The 12,520-nt window shown below is 33.0% G+C and overlaps 1 protein-coding gene across 1 annotated transcript in view; it reads left to right on the forward strand.

Moving 5' to 3' along the window:
• The window catches only part of LOC112651130 (ral guanine nucleotide dissociation stimulator-like), a 175,571-nt gene that overhangs the window by 148,949 nt on the left and 14,102 nt on the right, over nucleotides 1-12,520 (forward strand). The gene's annotated exons all lie outside the window — the stretch shown is intronic.

Raw genomic sequence — 12,520 nt, forward strand, 5'->3', positions numbered from 1 at the left:
ATAAAATATAATTTATGTCTTAAATATGTAAATTCTATTAAAGTTGACCCACAGAGTCAATATCATTCCAAATAAACCCCCACAGATTTACCTTTTAAGACCTGGATAAATATTTTCTAATTTTTCCATTGAAGAATGAAGGCGCAAGAACAACAAAAACACTTTGTTGACAAAGAATGATATAGAGGAAGCAACACCTGTTACAGAGATATTTTTTTAAATGTACAGTATTTAAACATCTTTTTAAATCAGGTAGATCTACAATTTGACTAACTAAATACGATTTAAACTCTGGAAACAACTCTATCCAAACAGAGGTCACTTGTTATAAGGCAGAAATGGCATTGCACGTAGATGGGAAAAGGATGGATTATTAAATGAATGTTTCTGGGAAAATTTGTCATCTATGAGGGAAGAAAGTGAAAATGGATCACTCCTTCCCTCTTCATCTTGTACCACACAGTAAATGGTGTATTAGGCTGCTCAGCAAGGAGTCTGCTTCTTCCCCTCCCTTGACCCCTCCCCACCCTTCTTGCTCTTTATCGCTCTCTCTCAAATAAATAGATAAAATCTTTTTTAAGAAAATCTTGTAGGTCATGTATATAAGTTTAAAAGCTTGTACATATAAAATATAATCTGTATGCACATACACAGTTTGGGGAGATAGGTTTAGGTGTTAAGATGTAAAGATAATGAAGGTCAACAATATGGTTAATGCTGGTGGGTAAGAGGAAAGGTTATTAAATACTAGAAGGTCAAAGGAGGTTGTCTCGGGACTTGGTATCCAAAGAGTCATACTTCTACTGGCAAAATCAGCTCCATTTGTAGAGTCACTGGAAGCATCTCAGCCTCTGCCCCAGACTACTGAATCACGACCTGTATTTTAAAAAAATCTCTCTGTACACATTTAAGTCTGGAAAGCAATCACATTAAAGTACCAGTTCAGTTATTTTTATTAACCTGACCATTGCCTGTGCTAATGTTCACTTTATGATTATTTTAAAGTGTTTGTGAGCCTTTTTTTTCCTTTGTAAATCACATACCTGTTAATTTCCAGTTTCCAAGTTTATGAATAATGACACTTGGCTTAATAATTGCATTACATCCATCAAGGCACATGTGGGGGCTCTTTCCACATTCTGGAATAATTCCATTGTTTCAAAAAATTATTTCAACTTCTAGTAATGAAGTTTTATATAATGAAGATTTAGTGCAGGCATTTATATATATATATATATATAGTCTTACAAATGATTAAATCATATTTATGTATCTAGTATTTTCCTATTCAAGCATTTCTAGCTTCTTTATCTTATACTTTTCTTGCTTTTCATTAAAATATAGTGTATAGATTAAAATAATTTAAGAATAATATAAGATTAGAAGCTTTAATAAATTGACCATTCTGATATCATTGTGACCTTTCTTGACCCTTATAGAATTTCATTATTCATAGTAAACTTCTAAATATAGTCTTCAAATCCTTTAAAATATGACTGCAACTTCTATTTTTGGCTTTATGTCCTCTATCTGGAGAAAAATACCCCATATCTTGAATAAAACATTAAAATTCATGTACATATTCTGAGTTACTTGCCTCTGCCCCTGGATTATTTTTTCCATCCACTCTCTCACCATGTAATCATCCATCTCCCTAGCTCTCCACTCTCTACCCAAGACCTACCCCTGGCTCCTGTCCCCAGCCTCTGTGAGTACCTCCATTCAAAAATAAATTACCTTCCTATGTGCTTTTACCAATACTGTGATTATATCTCTTTCAGCATTTACAAATCATGTCTTAACATTATTGAATGTGTGTTATTCCCTATCATAAAGTTCTTGAGAAAAGGGACCACATTTTACTCATTTTTATAACCTCATTATACCTACTGTGCCTTGTAAATTTTTTAATACATTCCAGCATACATTTTTGCTGATGAAACACCACAAATTCTTTATCTAATATATAATCAGAGACAATAAGAAATGCATCGTTCTGTTTGGCATAGGACATTTGTTTTCTTGGCTTTCTAATTTTATGATTTGGGTTTTACATAAGAGAAAAAAGTCCTCACTTCGCTTAGTGTAACACAATGTTTATGCAGAAAAATGCTCCTCTGTTTCTGTCCTTGATCCTCAGTGCTTCTAAGAACTGCACGTCCATGCACAAAGGTTATAATTGACTAAAGGGGAGAAAGCATGATCTCTAGTATTAAATGATCTTATCCATCTTAAAACAAAGAACATAAATAGTATTTATAATATTCCCATTTGCATCAATGAAGGGTCAAAATATAACAATGCATTCGCATCATTCAGTCATCCCTCTGCTAATCAAGAGAGCCATAAAATTTCAGAAAGTCTATTGATGGTCTTCAGAATGAGTTCAGTTAATAGCAAGAGTTTATAGCAAGAAATTGGAGGACTGGAGATGGAAGAGGTCAGCTCTGTCTTCCTGCTCCCTCCCATCTTCAGGACCATGGCTCTGTAGTAGCATAACCCCAAGACTGAGGTCCCGCTCAGAGGCCCCTTTTATCTGTGCACATTATTTTATTATTTAATACTTCAGCCCTAGAGGTGGCAACAGCTTGGTGTTACTAGTCTCACTGTGTCATTTAACCCCACTCATTCCCTTAAATCTGCTCACACATATGAATTCAAGAGTGTCCATACATCATGTTTATATAATTCTAAGTATCACCATCTTCAGGGTCGATTGACATAAGGACCCTGTATCATCTGAGCCTCAGCTGATTTTAAATTATATGTTAGAAGGCTCAGAGACGTAATCCACATGGAGCCAGAATTCATAAGTTGCTATATTAATGCTGCTAAGTATTTTTAAACTTCTTAAAGTCAAAAAAAATACTTAAAGAAACCCTATGTCTGGCTGATTATTACATTGGTAGGGACTTTTTGATATTACGATGTTCTTATTGAAAAGTGCAACTTTAAAAATGACAACATTTTGCTCTTCAAATATAGTCTACCATGATTATGATAAAATGGGAAGAAAAAAAAAAACAACCTAAAAACAAAACAAAAAAAATTGTGTCAGCATAGAATTCTTTCCTACTGAAAGGACAGAAACCCTGAAGGCAAATATTAGCCTTGCTACTGTCTCTAAGTGTGGTATATTTTCTCTTAGTTTTAGTCCTTGGAGTTCATTTGTATTTTGTCAGCAGAATTATAGATTTTTAAAGGGTTTTTCTTGAATTGCATTTTATCAATCATTTAGTGCTTTTGATTGGGAAAGTCTTATATAATGTCTGCTAGATCCTATGCTTTTAGAATTAGAAAGTGACTATTAGTTTTTCACCTTTGTATTTCCCAGGGAAAGCCTATAATAAACACTCATTAGATAGGCTACGTGAATGCCTGTACAAGGAACCTGTATATGGTTAATGTCATAATCCTTAAGTGATTTTTTAAATGTCTTACTGAAGTTACATCTTTGCCTATGTGTGATACCCTAAACACCATAAGAAAATGCTACGGAGATTTCTGAGCCTCTGTCCATTCTCATCAGAGTAAGAATTGAATAACTCAGAGAACACTAACCAACCCCTATAGCTATCATCTTGAAAGAAGAAAAAAAGATTGTTGTGGATTTCTCAAGCCAGTACTTATTAGGAGCTTCCCATTATGCAAGAAAAGAGGTAGGATTTCTAGACTTCACTTAGACATGCTTCAAAGAGACAAAGGGAGGGTGAAGAATAATTTCCATAAGTGCTTCCTTGAAGCATAGTTTGTAGGCTTGGCTTCTCATAGCTGCTACTCAGTTATGGACAGAGCACAAAAGCAGTGATTTATGTCAAATAGTGATCTATCTCTATCATCTTAAGTAAAAATGAGTACCTGATTAACTTTTTAAGATTTCTGATGCAAAATCACAGCATGCTTTTTAGATTTCGAATAATTGACATATTTCTGAGCTTATCATAAGTTACTGGCAGATGAACATTATGGCTATTATTGTGAAAAACGTATTGTCCATTTGAAATACTTTATATTTCAATTGAGTTAATAAAGTAGTCTTATTCAGAATATTTGGCAAAGGGGAAAAACGTGTACCATTGCCACGCATGATAACTTTTTAAAAAGTTAAATAAAGCTTTCGGCCTGAGGCAAAATAATGGCAAATTTCCAGATGAAAGGTGATATATTCTTCGTTCTGAGAACATGGAAATAGAGATATAAAAGAAGATCATTTTGCAGCTGTAACTAAACCTGTCACTGCACATGACAGATATAATGAGTGTGGCTCCCCCGGGTTCCAGGGAATATGAAAAGGGAACCTCAGGAGATCTTATCATTTACAAGAAACTTAAAAGGCTGACAGGTATTTTTATTGGATGTGTGTAATTGTATTGCTCCATTATGATTTTCCATTCAGTGTTGTTAGCATTAATAATGCCATTTATTGTAAACAATGCTTCAAAGCAATGTATTCATTAGTAATATAACGAGAACTACACATATGAGCCATACATGTCATTTAAAAATTTCTAGTAGCTACACAGACACACACACACACACAAAAAAAAAAACCTACAAAGAAGAAAAAATTAATTCTACTAATATAATGTCCCATACAATGTTAATTATTCGGCTGGTATTGGTATAGATATTTTTTGCCATTATTTGGAGGGAACCATTAAGAAAATAAACCCTGAAGCTAAAAACAGGTGAAGAGGAAACCTACTTTAAGACAAAAGATAAAATATTTATTAAATCTACACTTATCTTTGGTTCACTATAAGTGAAAATATTAATATGCAAATTAGAGAAATTAATGAGCATACACCTAGAAGAATAAGCAAATATCTTTGTGAAGATGCTCATTTAATCATCTTCAGTAATTTGATTATTTCTGTAGAAAATTATATCAGATATTCATATATCAACCCAAATCAAAATGAAGTCATGTAACCCAGAGAATTCATGTTCTCAAGAAAGAAGCTGTGTCCAAGTATTTTAGGATAGATTAATTAAGGAAATCAATTAATAGAAATGATATTGTTGGGATGCCTGGGAGGCTCAGTGGTTAATCATCTGCCTTTGGCCCAGGGCGTGATCCTGGAGACCCAGGATCGAGTCCCACGTCGGGCTCCCTACATGGAGCCTGCTTCTCCCTCTGCCTGTGTCTCTACCTCTCTGTCTCTCTGTTTCTCATGAATAAATAAATAAAATCTTTTAAAAAATGATATTGTTTATTTTATCTTCTCACTTTAGTAGACATCTTCTTCTTAACTATAATGTAATTCCAATTTCATTACAATTTAAGGGTTTAAGTATTCAGGTCATCCAGTTTGGTTTTATGAGTTACCTAAAATACCACTGTATTTATTTAAATACTGGTGTCGGTATATATGACTGAGATGTTTTTTCCCCAAATTTGCTGCCCTCTGTCTAAATTACCTTATAAAGTGAATGAAGCACATCTTAATGAATGCAAATAAAAATAAAGAGAATTCCATACACAGCCAATATTGTATCCCTCTTTTTAAAAATTAGACAAGGACAGAAAGGAGTTAAAACACGTTCTTACTAGGCAAGTGTTGATAGAAACAAGAAACCACTCACAGAGCCCTGGGTGACAAGCAAGAAGGAAATCAGTAAACCTTCACTCATCATAATCTTAACCATTATTGATCATAACCTACCTGTAAATTAAGGCTTCTGAGACTCTGTCAAAACATATCATTCAAATAGTTAAAAGAAACTTTACCAATTTGAACAGGAACCCTATGCAATCATTTATATATTTAAAAGGAAAAAAATGTAGTGAAAAGTTCCAAAGTTTTGATGAACACAGTGGAGACTGATTATTCTTGCCTTCATTAAAAGTATTCCAAATCAAGAGAAGATGTGCCTTGGGAAACTATTCATTATTAGAGGCTTTATTTACTTTCCCATTGGGAAGCTGTAGGGTATTCAGTGAAGCAAAGAAAGAAAGATGGAGATTTTCAGGGAGAAACATAAAAGGTATGCTTTTGATTAAGTATACAATAAAATACTTTAAAATGGTACATTTTTAATTTTAGAAATGTTTTCTCTAATTAATATATCTGAATAAAGTCGTCTCAGGAAAATTAATATAGGAAGGATACTATTTTTAAATGTCAAATAAATTATAACAAGTCCAAAATTCTGATGACACTATTAAAATATACATATGTTCCCAATGAAGTAATGCTTTAACAGTGTTGTTGAAAAAAACATATTTATGAAACCAGGAAACATATACTTAGATAAAATAAAACAGTACTTTTTTTAAGTCACAAACTAATGTTTTGAGTTTAAAAAATAGTGCATTTGATACATTCAACTTTCTCTCAGGAACTTGTAAAAAGGTCAGTTAGTTGTGGACTATGCAATAAGCATAATTTTATTGGCTGTATAAAACATTATTTGGAAAAACTGTCTGCTTAAGTGGTGTTTGCCTGTCTGAATTGATTTGCTTCAACATATCAGTGCTTAATTCTGCATTTCAATATTTATACTGAGAATTAAAGTATATGATCATCATCCTAAAGAATAGTTTTATTTGTTTGATTTTTATGAACTGTGTTATACAGTATTGAAGAACATTAAAAGCATTTTATCTTTTCATATAATTAAGGTAGAGAACTATTACTTAATATTTGTAGCTCATATACTGGGATGGGACAAGATATATAGTGCATGATAAGATTTAGCTATTTTTATACATAAGTTCATGTAGTAATAATTACTACATTTAAATCAAATTATTATTTTTTGTTTTATTTTGTAAGAAATGTGTTGCTGCAATATTTTTGATCATATTCAAGAGTATCCCTATCATTTTCTCTCATATTTTTGTGTCTGTCTTTATCCTGTTTTCACACAGCTCCTACTAACGACCTGAACAAAGTAATCAGGTTGATGTAATAATGGAGGATATTGAATTTACTGCATTGATTATCACTGCATTCAATAATAATTTGTTGAAGCCTGGGCATACCGTTTTGGAGCATGTATGGGAATAAAATTAATGCCATGTATTTAAGGACCTTATAGGTTTATAAGGGGGCTCTTTAATAGGAGGTGAGGCTTATACTCTCTATCACGTAGTGCAAATGCAAAATCCATAATAGAAAATATGTTTCAACATTTTTTATTTTTATTTAAAAATATTACAAAGTGTGTTTGAAAAATAAATATATCTATATTATTTTTTATGTTGCTAAAAATACGAGAAGTTTATGTCAGCAACTGGTTAATCTTTAATTTCTCTTTTAAAATCTTTTATTGCCATCCCAACTTAATAAGAGAAGTGATGGAAATATATACATGGCACTTAAATGTACTTCGCTTAGACTTTAATCTCATTATTCTTCTAAAACAATCTTTAAAGGTTGCCAGTGATCTCCACATTGCTGAATAGAATGGTCAGTTCTTGGTTCTCATCCTACTGGTAGCATTTGACCATGTGTCTGTCACTCTTCTCAAAACACTTTGTTCACTGACTTTTCAGTATCCAGATTTTCTTGACTTCCCCTGGTATTTTACCAGTTGGTGTTTTCCATTTTTCTTTCATTCCCAAGGCTTATTTCTGCATATGCTTCTGTTCTCTGTCTGCACTGATTCTAGGTAATCTGTCTAGGTTTAGTAATCTGTCTAGGTTTATGGCTTTTAGTATAATATATAGGATGACAACTCCCAATATATAACTCAAAGTCACATAGGTTTCCCAAATTCTAGGCCTGTGTATGCAGGTACATTCTTGACATCTCCCCATGGTTGTCTAGTAACAAATAAAAAAACAAACAAAAATCCCTACTTGAACTCCCATTCTTCTTCTTTTATCTGCTTTACTCACTTTCTTACTATGTTGGTTGATGATAACTAGTTCCAGTGGTTCAAGCCAATGATTTGGCAGAGGCCCCTGGAATTCCTGTCACAGATCACTTTCTACCTGCCACGAATTATCTTTTGTTATGCCCCAGAATCCAACCATTTCTCACCACATCAACTGTCATTATCCTGACTTGACATCATCCCTTCCCCAAATTTCTGTAGTAACATTTATCTACATTAACTGCTCTGTCCTTTCTTTCCTCCAGTCCATTCTCAATATGTTAGAGTGTTTTTCTTAAATTAGTCATTAGATATACCATCCAAGCACCTTAAGCCTTGAAAATAATTTCCTCTTTCATTCTGTGAAAAGCCATTGTCCTGCCTTTGGTCAATAAGGCTCCTGAGATCTCTTCACCTTGTTACTGTTCTGGTCTCATATTTCACCTCCAACTTCGATCATTCAGCCCCAGCTGCACTGGCTTCCTTGTCCTTTCTCAAATACATTAGGCATATTTCACCTTAGAACCTTTGAACAGGCTCTTCCATCTATTTGGTATACTATTTCCCCAAGATTTGTGTGATTACCTCTTTCTCATTTCCTTCAAAATTTGTTCCAAAGTTGCCTTCTTATAAAAGACCATTCTAGCCACTCTGTGAAATTACTAACTATGCATGCCCCAGTACTAAACAGTAATCTCTCAGTAATCCTATATTTTTTCTTTTTCTCCATTTCTTTTTTTTTTTAAGCCTCTTACAGTGTACTAGTAATTTACTTATATTGTGTGTTTGTTATTTATTGTTTAACTTGCTGGCTGCATGAAAGCAGGGATTTTGTCTATGTTGTTCAATACATCATCTCATTTGCTCTAGACAATAACTAGCACATAGTACTGGCTTATTAATTAACAATAAATAAACATATGATGCAATGAAGAACAAATGTAGGAAACGAATAAAAGTCAATTTACATGATGTTAAGTTTCATCACTTAAGTGCATTCCAGACATAGTTTAAGGAATTCCATTTATATTAGAATGTAGAATGTACTGGGTTCTCCAGAGAAACAGAACCAATAGGTTCTGTTTATATATTATAGAAAGAGACTTATTATAAGGAATTGGCTCAAACAATTTATAGAGGTTGAGATTTGAAGATCTGCAGTCAGCAAGGTAGAGACCTAGGGGAGTCAGTGATATAGTTCCAATATGAAAGTCAGCAGGCTAAGACCCAGGAAGAACAAATGTTTCAATGAAAACCTAAAGGCAGGTTGAAAAAAATCAATGTCCCAGAGCAAAAGCAGTCAGGCAATAGAAATTTTCTCATATCCCTTTTGTTTTATACAGACCTTCAACTCATTATGAGACCCACTCACATTAGGCAGGGTAATCTGTTTTACTCAATCTACCAATTCAAATATCAATCTAATCCAGAAACATTCTCAAGAGACACACCAAGAATAATGTTTGACCAAATGTCTGGGCACATAATGTCAAGTAGACACATAAAATTAATCATCACATAAAAATTTAAAAGTATTGATTTGCTTTTTTGCTCTTCGTGAATGTAGGAATGAATATCATAGAAATGTAGGTAAAAGTCATGGAGTACTTGAATGATTAATTGAGAAAACACAAATCTGTGCATGCTTGATTATATTTTCTGTAACATCAATAACAAAAAAAGTTAACTGGTTTGATCAATCACTACTTATCAAACGTGACTAGTTTTCTTTAATTGGTCTAGTGTCTCAAACACTTATTAACTGAATTAAGAGCTATGAGTCATTCATTCCAGGTAAAACATAAAAAAGTCATTCAAACTTTCAACTCTAACCTCATAATAGCAATACAAAAGTAGCAAAATATCAAATGTTAATAAATTATAAGTAACAATTATAATCTGGTTCCTGCTTGTATATGACTACATAGATTAATCCATCAGGAGATAATAACGAGTTGATATGCCAGTTGAAACAACTGATAAGATGAAAGAAATAATATTTTATGGTACCCTATAACCTTGCCTATGAATTTTCCAGAAAGTCACAGTGTAGTACTTCCTCTCAAATATGGATTTATTAGATAATACTGTAAACTTGCTTCTAAAATAATTTTTTAAAGATTTTATTTATTTATTCATGAGAAACAGAGAGATTGAGAGAGAGAGAGAGAGGCACAGACACAGGCAGAGGGAGAAGCAGGCTCCATTCCATGCAGGAAAGCCTGATGTGGGACTCAATCCTGGGTCTCCAGGACCACAACTGTGCTGAAGGTGGCAAGAAACTGCTGAGCCACCCAGGATACCCTAAAATAATTTTGTAAAAGAGCATGTGATTTTGTTTGATACATCAAACAGGAAATGAATATACATTTTTGGAATATCTCTTAACTTCTCCAGAATTTTGAGTGAAGTTACTCTTATTTCTAGTCAAATTATATTAGAGTTCCTAAAATTACTCTACTCATAAAAGTAACTCAGGTATATTAGAAACTTATGTCATTGTCAGCATAGTGTTTTCTGTTTGGTTTCATTGTTGACTATTTTATTTTGAAATGGTATGTATTTCCAGAAAATGAACATCTTCATTTGTTGGAATATTCTTGTCTATAATTTAGATCTTATCAGTAAAATAATAGAAATATGCACAGTGGCCTAAACTGTATCAAAGCAGAGACATCTATACTAAATGGGATTAGTATTAAGGAAAGTAGTATAAGAACATTGATAGGTGTTAGGCACTGGAGGAGAATAACTTTGGCTTAGAAAGATCTTCTGGGAAGTAGATGTGGAAGCAATTGAGATGATTGGTTTACAAACACTGGCATCTTATCAGTAGGCTACTAATAGAAGTCAGACAAAAAAAGATAAGGATCCTCTTGAAATGCAAGCATTGGATTGGAGGCAGATAAAAAGGGTCAAATTTGAGGGCTCAGGTGTAATTCTGATACTATTATATTCCATTATATTATATGAAATACATAACTTTTTAGCCAACTTGTGTTATGCATTCATCGTATTAAACAGGAATAAGGGATGAGTCACCTATTGTACTGCCATGTGATCTGCTATATTGGAATCCTTTTGGTCATGAGGAAAACAACTAAATGTTAACAAGTAAGGCCACAATGATCCAGGATAGTATTTGCCTAGTTGGGTAGCATCTAATCTTGGAGTCTGGTGAACTAACTTTCTATGACTGAAATGTTCTGAGTATCATCTTAAAATTACCATACTTTAAAAAATGATAACTAACCTATGTAATTTTTTGTTGCTTTTTAATTTAATTTTACTTACTTTTATATTCTTCTGCAAATAGCATTTTCTAAGAATTAAGTGTGATAAAGTCAGGGAACAGAATGTTCTTACAGTTAGGGAGAATAGTGAAACTATCATTATTCTGAGAAATATTGGTGGGAAACTTGGTAGAATCAGATATATTATACTTTTTAAAATTTTCTTAATATGATTTAATGATTTGTTTCTCAGAAATTTTTTAAATTTAAAAATCTTCTATTTTCTTCTAAGTGTTTAAGTAAACAGAGAAATGTAAGGTTGTGAAACAGATACCCAAATTATAAAAAGATATTTTAAAAATCCATAGAATCATGCATTATTCTTTCATGAAGAGCTCAAATTTCTTGGGCTGGTTGGTATGCCCCGTACTGTTGTGAAACATACATAGTTTGACCAACATTTATAGAGAAAGGCAGTTAACTGATCAATTACACATTGAGTAGTATCACTGTAGACTAGGCCTTTAATTGCTTTGAAAACTTACACATGAAGTTAAAGATTTTCACCCTTTCCCAAGTAACTTAAAAATCAAACAGTACCAGTAAAACAAAGACTGCTGAAAATACAGAAATGTCAAATAACCAAATTGTAAGATTGTAAGCTTTATATACATTACTAACTATAGTTTATTAGATAATGTTTGGGTTTAAAATGTGGTATATAATTATATTTAGTAAACATGTATTTTTTACTAGCTTCAAGATCTGGGAAAGGAGTAGAGAGCACATAAGACTTAATCCAACACAGATCTTACCTAAGCTAGTGAAAGAGACAGGCATATAAATATCTAATTGTAATTCTTTTTCATCACCCGCTATTTTTTTTTTATCAGCAACCATGTGCATGGCACTTTGTTTATATACATTGGGGATTTTAAAAAACAGGACTTTTTTTTTTTTTTTTTTTGCCTTTAATGAATTTGAAATCTAATTAATTACAGAACTAGTACCCCTGCAATACCTGGGGTGGGATACATTAATTACATAGGCAATGAGAATTTGTGAGCAATGAAGGCAACAATGAGTCTAAAGTATTTTAATGCCCTTCTTCTTTCCCAAGGATTTCATGTGGATTGAGGCCAACACTAGCCTGGCTTACAATGATGCACATGAACAGTAGCACTTAATAAATCTAAAATGGAATTTTCAGAATGAAGGATGGGGAAGGGATAGATTCATCATAGTTGCATGGAAATCTGTAGGTAACTCAGGGGTATCAGCGAGTCACTGGTAAATAAGCAGGGTCAGATCTAGAGATTTGGCTGTTCCTCTGAATTATTTCAGTGAGATTTGGTTACCCTATGTGGTTTGTCATCTCATGTAGGTTGTCACTCTAGTTAGGTAATCATGGTGACTGGAACATCACAGTCCTTCAGGTTGCAATTCTTACATTTATTTAGTTA

Source organism: Canis lupus, chromosome 16 (assembly GCF_003254725.2).
Source record: "Canis lupus dingo isolate Sandy chromosome 16, ASM325472v2, whole genome shotgun sequence".
In the NCBI taxonomy this organism is placed as follows: Eukaryota; Metazoa; Chordata; class Mammalia; order Carnivora; family Canidae; genus Canis; species Canis lupus.